At 39.4% G+C, this 12,852-nt stretch overlaps 1 protein-coding gene across 5 annotated transcripts in view; it reads right to left on the bottom strand.

Annotated features, from left to right (window-relative positions):
* FHOD3 (formin homology 2 domain containing 3) overlaps window positions 1–12,852 on the bottom strand; it is a 373,735-nt gene that overhangs the window by 314,561 nt on the left and 46,322 nt on the right. The gene's annotated exons all lie outside the window — the stretch shown is intronic.

The raw sequence follows: 12,852 nt of genomic DNA on the forward strand, positions 1-12,852 counted from the left end.
ACGTAACACGGCAGGATCTGCAATACGGGAAGCAGCTTGCTTGCTCTGAGGGAGGTCTTGTCAAAAACACCATGCTGGGAGCTAGAGTAAAACTGTAACTTTCCCCTTCTCCTGGAAAGCGCTGCGCCTGCACATCAGAACTCCAGGAAACAGACTGGTACAAAATATTAAAAAACACCATCTTATTCAAGTGTTAAGACCAGCGCTCCACAAGGGTAGAATGGACAAATTCTCACACCAAATCATCTTATGGGAGGTGAAGATTTGCCCAGAAAGTCTTGTGCTCCAAAATCTGGAATTTCTGCCTCATCCTAGCAAAGTTCTTGGGCATAACCACAGAGCAAATGTATCTCCATTTGCTTTTGCCCATACAATGGGCCTTAGAGCCAATGGAGATAACTCATAGCCTGGATCCCTGACTCTTTACTTTCTCTTACCAAAATTCATTCTGTCACAGAATCATAGAATGGTTGAGGCTGGAAGGGACCTTAAAGATCATCTAGTTCCAACCCCCCTGCCACGGGCAGGGACACCTTCCACTAGACCAGATTGCTCACCTATGGGAGAATGCCATCTGGAACAAGGATGAATCCATTAATTTAATTTGACAGAGATGAAAATTATTGGCAACAAATAATCCTTCAGGATGTTATATGAAGTTTGTAGGATGGAAGCACTATGAATAACTTCACAGGAGTTATTCCAATAAGTAAATTTACATATACAAACTACATAATAGATCCTGATAGGAACTAGGGAAAAAGAAAAAAGTGCAACTATTTTCAGAGTTTGGCAAAGAACCAGATTTCACTAAAAGCTGACATCAACCAAAGAATGACTATCGGGACTCTGAAGATAGAAACCAGAAAGGGACAACGGAAAGTACATGTACCTCTCAGGCAGGCAACTACTCTCCCTAATCTGTTTCCTTTATGGTCAACGGAACAAGAGCAATTCAGGGCAGGAACATAAGTGAGATGCTCTCAAGTGCCCTCCAGACGGACCCTGCTCACCGATGACAGAAGGAGCCTAGCAGCGAACTCAGCCAAGCAGCGTGCCTGGTGTGACCGGGAGGCTGACAAGAGGCAGTGATACAGCAGTAAAGCTTCATCTAGAGACAAAGTTATTTCCCTACATGCCCCACGGTTAAAAGCAACTTGAGAAATATGAAAAAGAAGAACTACAGCTAGTGCCCTGAAGCTCCCTGTCAGTTAAATTAGCCTTGTAAGGCCCCTACTTCTTTCCCTCAACAAAGAAAAGAGGAAAGCAGAGAAAAGGGAAAAACTAATTCCATGCTGGTTTCTTACTGAAGGGCCTGGGGGGAGGGGGGAGTTATGGGGTTTTTTTGGGGGTTGCTTTTTTGTGGGGGTTTTTCAGATGCAATTACAAAAATCCTGTGTAGCACATGCTCTTCTGATTTGGTTTTCTCCTATAGAGAAATTTAGGAATTGTTTGGGCATATTTGGATTGCTCACACTTCCTTTCCTCCACAACAAGCATCCCTAGGGGCCAGCTGGGAAGTGTAGCTGGCACCCCAAGGTAGCAGGCAGTTAATCAAACAGGAACTGCCAGCTCACAGACAGTCCTCTAGGTCCTGTCAGCTAGTACCAAATTTATATGTATTTTACTGGCTTTAAAACAAAAAGATTCAGTCTCATAGCTGTTAGCTTAGGAAAACTCCTCCTAAAGTCTTAGCAGATATTAATGACTGACTGTCGACTAAAGAGCCTGAAACATGCAGCGTACAGAACAGAATACCGCCACAACATGAAACAGCATTGTATTGGTGACAATAATGTGCAGACCACTAACCTCGGACTGAAAATCCAGGACACACAGTCACAGCTACCAGAGTGCCCCACAGTGTGTTACCTAGGGTAACCATGGGTGCTTGGGTACTCACCACTTGTACTAACTTCTGGACAAAAGCACAGCGTATGCCCACGCCCAGGGAGCTGTTCAGAGCATCCCCTGTGGCTCCCCCTTCCCAGGGTACACCACCCCTGAGAATATTACACTAGTACCTGGCTATTCCAGAAAAGATATAGGGAGGATTTTACTTCCTCACCCACTCTTTTTGGATCTCAATATTTCCTATATACTGGGAAATGTACTATTTTAGGATTAATTAATGATTTTTAATTTACTGTTGTTGAAGTGAACAACATATGGCAGAACTCCTTGGTGAGGGTTTTAAGGGTTTCAACAAAGGTTTCCAGGTTATTTGCATGTGATGCTGGACCTTTCATGCAAACATACCCACGTTTTCCACAGCAAGTTTTTTCTCAATGCAACACCAAGCACTTCAGCATGACAGCAAAAGATAAAGCAAGTAGGGAAGCCTCCTGATGTGTTTCTGAGGCCGTTACAGGGAACCACTCATGCATGGTCCTCCAAGCAGCAAGAGGCAGAAAAGCAGTGACAGCTGGCTGCCGTCTTGCCGGCATCATCACCATCCTCCCCTGCCCGGAACACTCATCCAGCCCCCACACCCTGCAGAATAAGCTCTACTGCTTAAAGGGCTGAGGAAAACCCCATCCCTCAGGCACGGGTGAGAACAACCCCAGGCCTTCCCCAGTGCCCAACCTGCAGAGAAACTTTCCACACTCTTGGCTGTCCCTGTTTCACACACAGTCAAGTGATAAGCAAATCTCTCCAGTGGCATTTGATGCTGAACAGGCTCTTAAATGGATGGTGAACCTAAATTTAGGATTATGAAAGAAGGAACACATCCAACATTTGTATTTTCCCCCTCAGCACAGCAATAAGTTAAACTTGATACACCAGTTTTAGGCATTCTGAAGTTATAACTGGCCCTTAAAGCTGAAGTGTAACCCTTGTCAAAAGCCACAGGGAGAAATAAACCTGCAGAAACAGGTATTAATAGTTGTTTTATTTTAAAGCACACAGTTTACTAACACATTCCTCTTCATGTTCTAATAGTAAGACCAGAGCTAAATATTTAATGTCTGAAAGGTTAAAAGAAACCTGATATGTAACTTCATGCACACCAGACTCATCTCAAACTGCTAAATATGAATTGACAGAGCTTATGACATCCTACCACTTACAATAATATGTAGTTCAGCCACAGTAGCTTCTGCTGGCATTTAGAATTAAGAGGTTGTAACTGTATCTCTTTGGAGCCTAAATTTTTATGTGACTTGTTGAGTCTTAAGCAGGAAGAGAGAGACTTAAAGGAGCTGTTATCACTATTAAAATACAGATGCTCCACATTAAAAAAAAAAAAAAACACCAACAAAAAACCAAAAGGCCCCAAAACACAAGAAAAACTCAGAAAAGGGCAGCTCATGCTTAAAAGTAACACTTGAAGACAAAGAACTGTGAAATAAAGGAAGTCTGCTGCACTGCATAATGTTCATGATATTAACAATTATATATTAAAAAAATCCCATCTCTTTTTCCCTTTTCCAGACAGAGATACCATGATCTTCTCAATTTCATCAAGTTCGTACAAGTACAAAACCATAATTACAAGGAGTGGTGGGATTCCTCTACCACATCACATCTACCACTGATGACCACATCTGACCGTGGCAAGACGTGAACTGAAGTTGAGCATTTTATCTAAATGCTTAAGGCACCATCACAATATTTTGTATTACAGTACACACTTTCTTTTTGGCATTCAGTAGATTTTGTGGATACCTTCCTTAAAAGTCTTACAGGAGACTATATAAGGGAACTGTGCCACCTATTTAAATAAAGCTCCTAAGTCTTTGGAGTATTTCTTTTGAGAAAGAAATAAATTGAGAGGCGCCCAATTTACAAATTAAATCATCTTAATTTCTACAGAAATAAAAGCAGCTGCACATGAAAAAGATTAAGAGGATATAAATGAGAGAGGAATAGGATAGCCGAAGGCAAGGAAAAAACAGTACACATTATTTGAATGCCACAGTGAAAACTTGACACAGAACAACTATTTCTTGATGGCTGAATTATGTGATAATACATTTAACATTGTATACCATAGTGAAAAAGGTTAATAAACCAGATTAAAAAAAAAATAAAATAAAAATCAGTCCAGCAGTGTTACAAAACCACATGTATTTTATATCACCTTCCACTAAGATTTTGATATGGTAACAAAACTTATCTCTCCATTCAGTAGGCATAAGGACTGAAAACATACTCCTGGTCTGAAAAGATGATATCTGCATACTTGGCCTCACAGTGAGCTCACAAAAAGTTAGCAAGTGGCATCTGTTTGAAGCATCATTGACCACGAGTTTGTTCATTTTGCTTATCATTTTTGAAGATAAGGAGGCTGAAGCAGACTGAGAATGTTGAAACATGCATCTTCTGACCTTGTGTTCCAATGACATGTGTACATTCTCTTTTTTTAAACTAATCTGAAAGCTAATATAAGGCGTACTGGAGTATGCATTCACCTGTGGTACGTGATAGTCAAGTAATAGATCAAAACTGCCCATTAGCGAGCAGAAATCAGACACGCAATGAATGAGAAAAATGCACCATACAGTAGAGAGCACAGTGAGGAAATGTTTCCCTACAGGGGAAGGAAGAGGAGAGGGAGGAAAATCAGCCCAGACATTCTCTAGACATGTAGAAGTTTTGTTAGACATGTAGAGGTTTTGTAGACACGTAGGTTTGTAGACATGTAGAGGTTTTGTTAAGTGTGTTTTGTTAGTACTAAACACGGTATGCAAATTTTGCCTTATGCTAAAACTTCTTCAGGGCTTCCACTCCAAAGTATTACATGTAATGGATTCATTCTGTAGAGAAGCCTCCTTTCCATAGTAGCGCAAATCCTTCCTTTATGAACTAACACTTCTACTCTTTTATTACACTAGAAGTACATTATAGAAAAATAAACAGCACTAATCCAGTTCGTTCTTTACCCAAAAATTCTGGAAAGTGAGAGCCACAGCTTGCATTGCAGCTGCTTCCAGGATCATTATGTAGCTCCTTAAATTTCAGCAATCCAGAACTAAAACCTACAGCTAAGCAAGGTGAAGAATGTCACATTTCTAAACATAAAAGCTAGTAGATAAAAACTATGTATTTAATGTTAATGCAGTCTGTAGTATATACGCTTAGAGATTGATGTAACTCAAACCAAATTTTGTCCATGCATCTTCAAACATCTCAGGGAGGTAGGAACCATATTTACCCTAACTCCACTTGAGCAAAATCAACATCCCACTGCCTTCCTTACAAAGCAGTGGCAAAGCTGAGAACGACACCCCAGAGAAATAGCAATATTTCCTATTCCAAACCCACAGCTTTTAAGTAGCAGCTCCTAATTTCTCTTCTATAATTTAGGTACTTAATTTTGCTTTGCCCTAAAAGGTTTTGCAGGGTAAAGTTTAAAACAGGTCTGAGTGCTGCATGCTTTCAAGAGAACTAATCTGAACCCAATTCATTTTTTTGGTTTGTATCTTCTGCATAGAACAGGTTTAGATGGAGGCAGGAAACCAATCATTCTGTTCTCTTTTGAGCGTAACGTTAATTTATGTGAAGATATTTGATAGGAAGTTAACTTTTTTCTCTAGTTACAGGCTTGAACATGCTGTGCTTTAGCCTGCAGCAAAATGAGTTTAACAGTCTGAACACTGACCATAAGAGTAAGAACCGCTTTGTCTGTCAATACAAATATCTGTAAAATAAGCAGGAAGTACAGACAGCTGAAAAGGGAAACTACATGAAAACTAACAACAGCTATTGATGTAAGAGGTTGCATGAAATTTATTTTATTTTCCTTTTATGAAAACTACAAACTCCTACACTTAATGAAATTTAGGATATCCCTTTGAAAATTTGGGGACTGTTATGATCAGGTAAAAGCAAGTTTATCATATTCATACCGCAGTAATAATGATTTCTATAGATTCCTACCTCACAGAATGGCTACAGCCACCCCTCTGCAAGCTACATAAGTCCCAGCCAAGTAACCCGAGAGTCACACCTGTGATTTAGGAGAGACTAATGCCCAGTCAACCCCCAAAGTGAAAGAAAGGCTGTGTACAGTACACTAAGTACAAATGATGCTGAAGGGGAACTTTGCACCTCAATGTAGACCTGCAAAACCCCAGTTACACAGCATCATCAATAGCAGAACAAACTGATGATGCTGCCTTAATCACTAGTCGAAAACAGGACAATAATGGAGTTTTGCGGCTCTGAAATGGAAGCGATTCTTCTCCAAATCCTCCCTACCTGTTGCATACACATAGAGACTTCTTGAAACGTTCAACCACAAAGAGCTCCAACAGGTCACAGAGGACCAACCTTGGTAACACCTCCTCTAGAATTAAAACTAGAGACAATTTCTAGGCTACGCTCACTTATTTATTGGGCAAGTATTTCTCAAAAGCTAATTGAAGAACACGGAAGTTGTTCAAAAACGCCTACATCATAAAATGGTTTTGGTTGGAAGGGACCTTAAAGATCAACTAGTTCCAATCCCCCAGCTGTGGGCAGGAACACCTTCCACTAGACCAGGTTGCTCAGAGCCCTGTCCAACCTGGCTTTAAACACTGCCAGGGATGAGGCATAATCAATTATTTGCTTACTTTTCTTCAAAACAAAAGAACATCACACACCAAAATCCCCCAACCAAATCCACAAAGACCTCATGGTAGTAGATACTACTGTTGTTACCAGTTATTTCCAGAGGGGTCCATTTTAGGAATCCATTAAGAGCATTTATAAACAGTTTAAAATGTTACAATATTTTTTCTCATTCATCTCAGAGGTTAAATTAATGACCTCTCTTTCTCTTTAGCTTACAAAAAATGTTGTAAATCTAGTCCTAACAATAGCAACATGACTGTATTAGACAAAGAAACTTTACAAACTGCAATTGCACTACACTGCAGTAATTTCAAGTTAATTTGCTACTTAACTTAGGACTTCTTTTTTTGTGAGATTTTAGTCATCAGCAGACTTACAAAGCACTGTGTAGATGGTAATATGCAAAGAATGAAAGCATATTACCTTTTATATTTCCTTTTGTTAGAATTTTTTAGTATTCAAAAAGACGTGTTTAATCTAAAATCTAAATGGGCTTGCGTTGGGGGTTGGGAAACAAAGTGTCATACTCCTTATTTTATTTCCTGGCTTTACACAGAGATTGTTTCCTTTAAGTTACCACTGAAGATGATTGAGGATTTTTGTTTGCTTTTTTAGAAACAAGACTTGTTTCAAATCTCACTATGTTTTAAGAGTCAAAGGCAGATTCGTTCTCCCTTGCAAATTTTTACACTCTGTAAGAAAAGGGAATTATTATGGAAATCTAAGTTGTCAGAATTTCTGCAGTACTTCTTGGTGTGAGTCCAGTCAGATAAGCTTTCACATTTTAACACAAAGCTTCCCATAGACGAAAAGCATCCCACTAGCACACTCCACAGCAGTCGTTTCAAACCTGGAACAAGACCCTTTAAAGCAAGAATCCACCGCTTTAAAGCAACAACCCACTGCTAATGGAGCCTTTATCTGCTCTACAGCTTCTTGGTCCTTCTTGCTGCAAAGCCTATTTTAAGGATTATAATTTAAATGAAATATGCAGATACAAATCTTGGAAATTTCCCTACTGGATGGGACCAGAAGTTTCTCGATGAGATCACAGAAGGCAAATCGCAGGTTATGAGGACATACCACAAAGGAGGCTGACTAAAAGCATGCACAAGGAGTATAACAAAAGTCTAACATTTCAGTTTAAAGAGGTGTACATTTTTAGAGCAAAACCACAAGTTATTTATACAGATAGATTTTTCACAAAGGAATCCGATCTGGGAACCAGGGAATTTTTTACTTCAAGCATCTGTGTTCCACATTCTCAAGAAAGAACATTTAAATAATCTTAAAAACCTGAAAAAGGTACTTTTATCATGGCTTTCACAGCTATTTCGTGTTTCACTCAAATTGAAAGAGAGCTGAACCAGGTATCTCCAATCGCATCTGGAAGCAGGCCCCAGTACTGTGTGTACCGCCCCAACTAGAACTCAAATTATTTTATTAGAAAAAGCCTAACCCTTAAAAAAAAAAAAATCCCCCCCAAGCTCTGGCATTCCTTATCACATCTTTTCAATTTGTGTGATGTCAGTTTACATCAATAAACATGTTGTTTATTATCTTCATTTAAGCCAGGACTTTTACCAAGTTACAGCAAAAGTCATAGGAAGCATATCGTGATTACAAATCCATAACGCATGCAGGATCGCTGTGCAGCACCATTAAATCCATTAATCACTGTCTTTTCTGTCCCAATTATGCTAAGAAGATACTCGATAAAGCAATTTCAACCCACCTCTCTCTCCAGTTACCATCAGCGCAAAGAAGGCAAAACCACAGTGCTTCCGACAAATTCTCAAGGCACCTCTTTTGTTCCCTTTAAATTAAATCCGAATCGGTTGCACGTTTTGCCGAACTGCTAATGCTCTCCACATGTTCCCTCTCTCAAACCGAAAATGTTTTCTATTAGGAATGCCTAACGCTGAACAGAAAATTGTAAAATACAAAAAAAGTATCTTCCTTCATACTTTCATTGGAACATATCAATCATTACTTGCCCAAATGAAGATCCCATAGTGCCACAATTAAGCTTCCTTTAGGAAAGTCTTCCAATTAAACCCTTTCTCTTAGCGTATTCAGGAACTCCTTTACCAAAAGAAAGCTGTTTATATTAAATTCAACCCAGTATCCACTTCATTAAAAAAAAAAATCAGAAAGTTTTAAAGTACGAACTAGAGGAGCTTCACAGTGCTTCTCTATGGCTATGAGAACGCTACTCCAGCACTCAACACACTGCAAACACATATATGCCACACAGATGCAATACAATGATGATATTTCCAGGGAGAAGCATCTCGAGTGAGACAGTACCAATAACACGGATTGTATGCACAAGCTTCACTCTGACCTCAGAGAATGAAACACAACCCTCTTTCACACGTTTCCTTAACAAGAACTGCACTGGCTTTTCTACACTTTGATACTATTCTCATAGGAGAACAAACTACATTTTCCCCCACTTCTATCTGCGTGTCTTAACTTCTCTGCAACAAAGTGCCAGAGACAGTTATAGACTCGAGACACAACTTTGTGAAAGCAAAGTGAGAAGGAACTTGCATCTCAAGCACTTGGAAGGACAGGTCCTACCAGGATGTTCAATAGATGCATAAATAGTTGCAGAACCTAATCATATCTGCTATAATACATGCAACAAGGCTGCATAATGGATAACAGAAGGGAAAACTGTAGATAGTAAAGAGGACTAGCTGCATACTTCAGCCATTACAGAACAAATCAGAACAGCTGGCTTCTAACTAGCCTCCTAGTTACAACTGGCTTCCAGCTTCCCTCAGGTACCCCACAACAAAAGGGGCTCAGAAAGGTATTTATGGCTACATTTCACATAAGCTATCTTAAGAGTGAGAGGATGTCAAAAAGACAATCCAAAAAGCTACGTGGAAAGGCTGGGCTATTGGTACTAATACTGTGGGTTAAAGCAGATGCCTTAACAACAGCAGCTAGAAAAAGCCACCATGCGGCATGGCAGCTAATGTGCCACATACCTGGGGATAAGATACCGCAGATCACCCATGGAAGGATGGGGAAGGGCAGGCACGCTGTGCACCGTGCTCTGGTAGATCTACAACTGCCCATGTGAAAATGCCAACAGAATGGGATTATAAAGTAGTTATAAAGACTAATAATGAAGCCATCTTCTATGTTCAGCAAGACTTGCAATAATATACTTGCACACAGTTTAGGATTCTCACTGGATCAAGCTGTGAAATGTAATACGACCAAATACCTATGCAAATTATTTTTAATATATAGACAGATAAAAAGACAGACGTTGCACAAATGCAGGAGGGAGCTATAACCATACAAACATGTAATTTTATAATGCAAAAACACTTTAAATAACCAATTGAGGGTTGGGTGTGTGTATTGTGTTTTGGGTTTGGTTTTTTTTTTGAATAACAAACTGACACAAAGGAGAAGTAAAATTTAAAATACACCTTGCAACATTTGCTGACCTTCCAAGCCACAGTACTCTGAGCAATCCCAGGCCAATACATGTATTCAAAATTACATCAACCTTTGTTATTTGCATTCCTCTTGTATTACATTGTATTAACACCTGAAGCTAATGTCAAACTTATTTTGGAAGATTCATTTTAAGTCATTGTCATGGGTCCCTGTCCAAAACTCCTCCTCACTATTGAAAGCAACACTCCCAATTCCCCATCACACAAGATATGCGGTTTGAAAGAGAACATGGGGCTCTTGGGCTAGATAGTGCATCCAGATCTGTAAGAGTAAATGGTGCCTTTTCTCTCAGAGACCACCTCAGATTTGGAGGGAAAACTACCAAGAAGCAACAAATGGACAAATGAGGCAGCAGCCACAGACATAGCTGTCCAAGCAAGGACATCATGAATAAACCGAGTCACTCTCCAGGAAGAGTGGAGCTTTCAAAGATCTTTAAAACTTCACTATCGAAGAGTTGCTCTGAAATCTTCCATTTAGTTTCAGGGGCTAAAGTTTTTGGCACTGTGGTGTTCACCCTGTAAAGCTATATCCTTCATTTACATAGGCCCTTATCAAGGCTTTAGCTAAGCCCTGTAATTGTTCAATACATACAAATTAAAATTATGTTAAGACATAACTAAATAAAAACAAGGAAAGTCATAAGGCTGCCAAAAATACCAGAAAGACTTTTCCCACAGGGTATTAACTCACAATAAATCTAATTTGAATAAAAGGTCAAATTTGACAGCTTGAGGTAAAAAAAAAAAAAAAAAAAACCACGACAATTGACACTATGTGATTTAAGGATTGATCTTGCTCCACTAAGGTCTTTAAACATCAACAAGTTCAAAAGTACATCAATAATTTTCAATCAGGTATGTCTCTGAACAAAACTGGTAACAGCAATAGTCTTCTGCTATTAAAAAAATGCAAATGTTGCAGTTTGTAGTCAAACCACTTAAATTTTATTTTGTAAATTACCTCTTAATTAGTCCTGACAATTTAATCAGGATCAAGCCAAAATGGGAAAACTAGTAGAGTGATAGTTAAGAGAAAATTCATTCCTCCATGCTGAAAGTCCTTAATGTGAACATAAGACAAGAACTCAAACTGAGAAGAAAAAAAGAAAGCATTAATGCACTGAGATGCTTAAGAGTGACTAGTACGCAATAGGGCAGAAAATACCACTCTCTAACTTCCGCACTCAAGTTAAGCTTTATTCCTTCCCTGCTCTGCTTAAAACAAAACAGAAAAAAACCCGCACTATCCCACTTGACATGGGACTTGCTAGAGCTTCCCAAGCCTCAAAATACTGGCTCATAGTCATCCTCTGACACTAAAGCCCAATGAACTCCCCAGAGATCTGAAGTCACTAAAGATGGAAAACTTTATCTGGACATCTGAACATAAACATTTGTGTATTTCCCACAATTTAGAAGTACAACATGTTACGGAGAAATAAAACAAATAAATAAATAAATAGATAGATAGATAAATAAATAAATAAATTGGTCCACCTTCCAAATGGGAGAGTTTATGACAGGAAAGCTATTTCTTTACATGCCTCAGCTCTTCAGAGCTAAGTAAAACCTTGAATGAAAGGATGACAGAAAGCTCTGCTGCAAGGGTACTTCACAAAAAACCACATCTTCTCAGAAAGCAGTCCTAGCTACCTACCGGGGACTTTGCAGAGTCAGTAACATTGCTAACCACAGTGCAAGGGATATTGTGAAGACTGAGAGGAAATAGTCAAAGCAAGATGGTTTTATTCCATGTGACACTGTCTCAGATTGCTCTAACTCCTGGCTTCTATTCCAAATGTGTAACACATCTTTTAACTTCTAAACCTAATGCTTTTATTTCCTAAAAGACATTAACAGGCAGCTGATGTGAAAGTACACACAAGACAAAGAAAAGTACCCATTGTACCAGCAGGTAACAGCCCTTCTACCCTCTGGCAAGTTAAACTGGCAGGCACAGGTCACCAAGCAAGGCCAGTACTAAGAACCACAGAGTGTCCCTGACACTTTCAAACTATCCCATACCAAATGCGTATTTGATATGTAAAAATGAAAAAGAAAAGAAGAGAGAAGAAACTACATTGCATCAAGCTATGGGCTGAAACAAAAACTTACCCTAAAAAACTAAACGTCAGCAGGGGGGTTGGAAATCAGAACCAGATTTTGCATTTGGCTTTTCTGCCTATAACGAACGAAGCCAAAAGCTCATATCCAACACACCTCTGCTCTAGGAGTTTGAAATCTGGACTCAAGTTTTGCAGCCTTGCTTCCTCTGTACTCACTGCTGAATGCATCACTGCTGACAGAGTGTAACAGCACCTGACAAAGGATGACACTTTCATACAGGAACAATACATGCACAATAATATGCCTAATGGCCCACAGTGAGCTTGAATGCAAACAGGTAACAACAAAGCAACCACGCATGGAAGCTCAGAAACTGGTGTGTTCCAATTCCTCGATGGCTGCACTCTGGATAAAAATATTTACATGAGAATGTTTTTTATAAAACCTCAATCCAGGGAACGTGAAATCTTGCCTTGCTCCACTGGCCTGTTTTGCCAAGTATATTCCCAGACCTAACAAGAACAAGCTTCTTCAAACTGTTTTCAACTTCATTAGACTTTGCAGTATCTCTGTTTCTACTCTAATACTTAACACAAAGGCTTGTTCTACTGTTCTTCCTCAAGTTAACGGCAGTAGAGGAGAATCTATTCCTGCACGAGGCAGCCCAGAGATTGCACTCAATGGGAGGTATTTAAGGAATTCTGTAGGTTGCTTATGCTCAGTTCAAATTCCCAAG

This window comes from Strigops habroptila, chromosome 1 (genome assembly GCF_004027225.2).
Source record: "Strigops habroptila isolate Jane chromosome 1, bStrHab1.2.pri, whole genome shotgun sequence".
NCBI lineage: Eukaryota > Metazoa > Chordata > Aves > Psittaciformes > Psittacidae > Strigops > Strigops habroptila.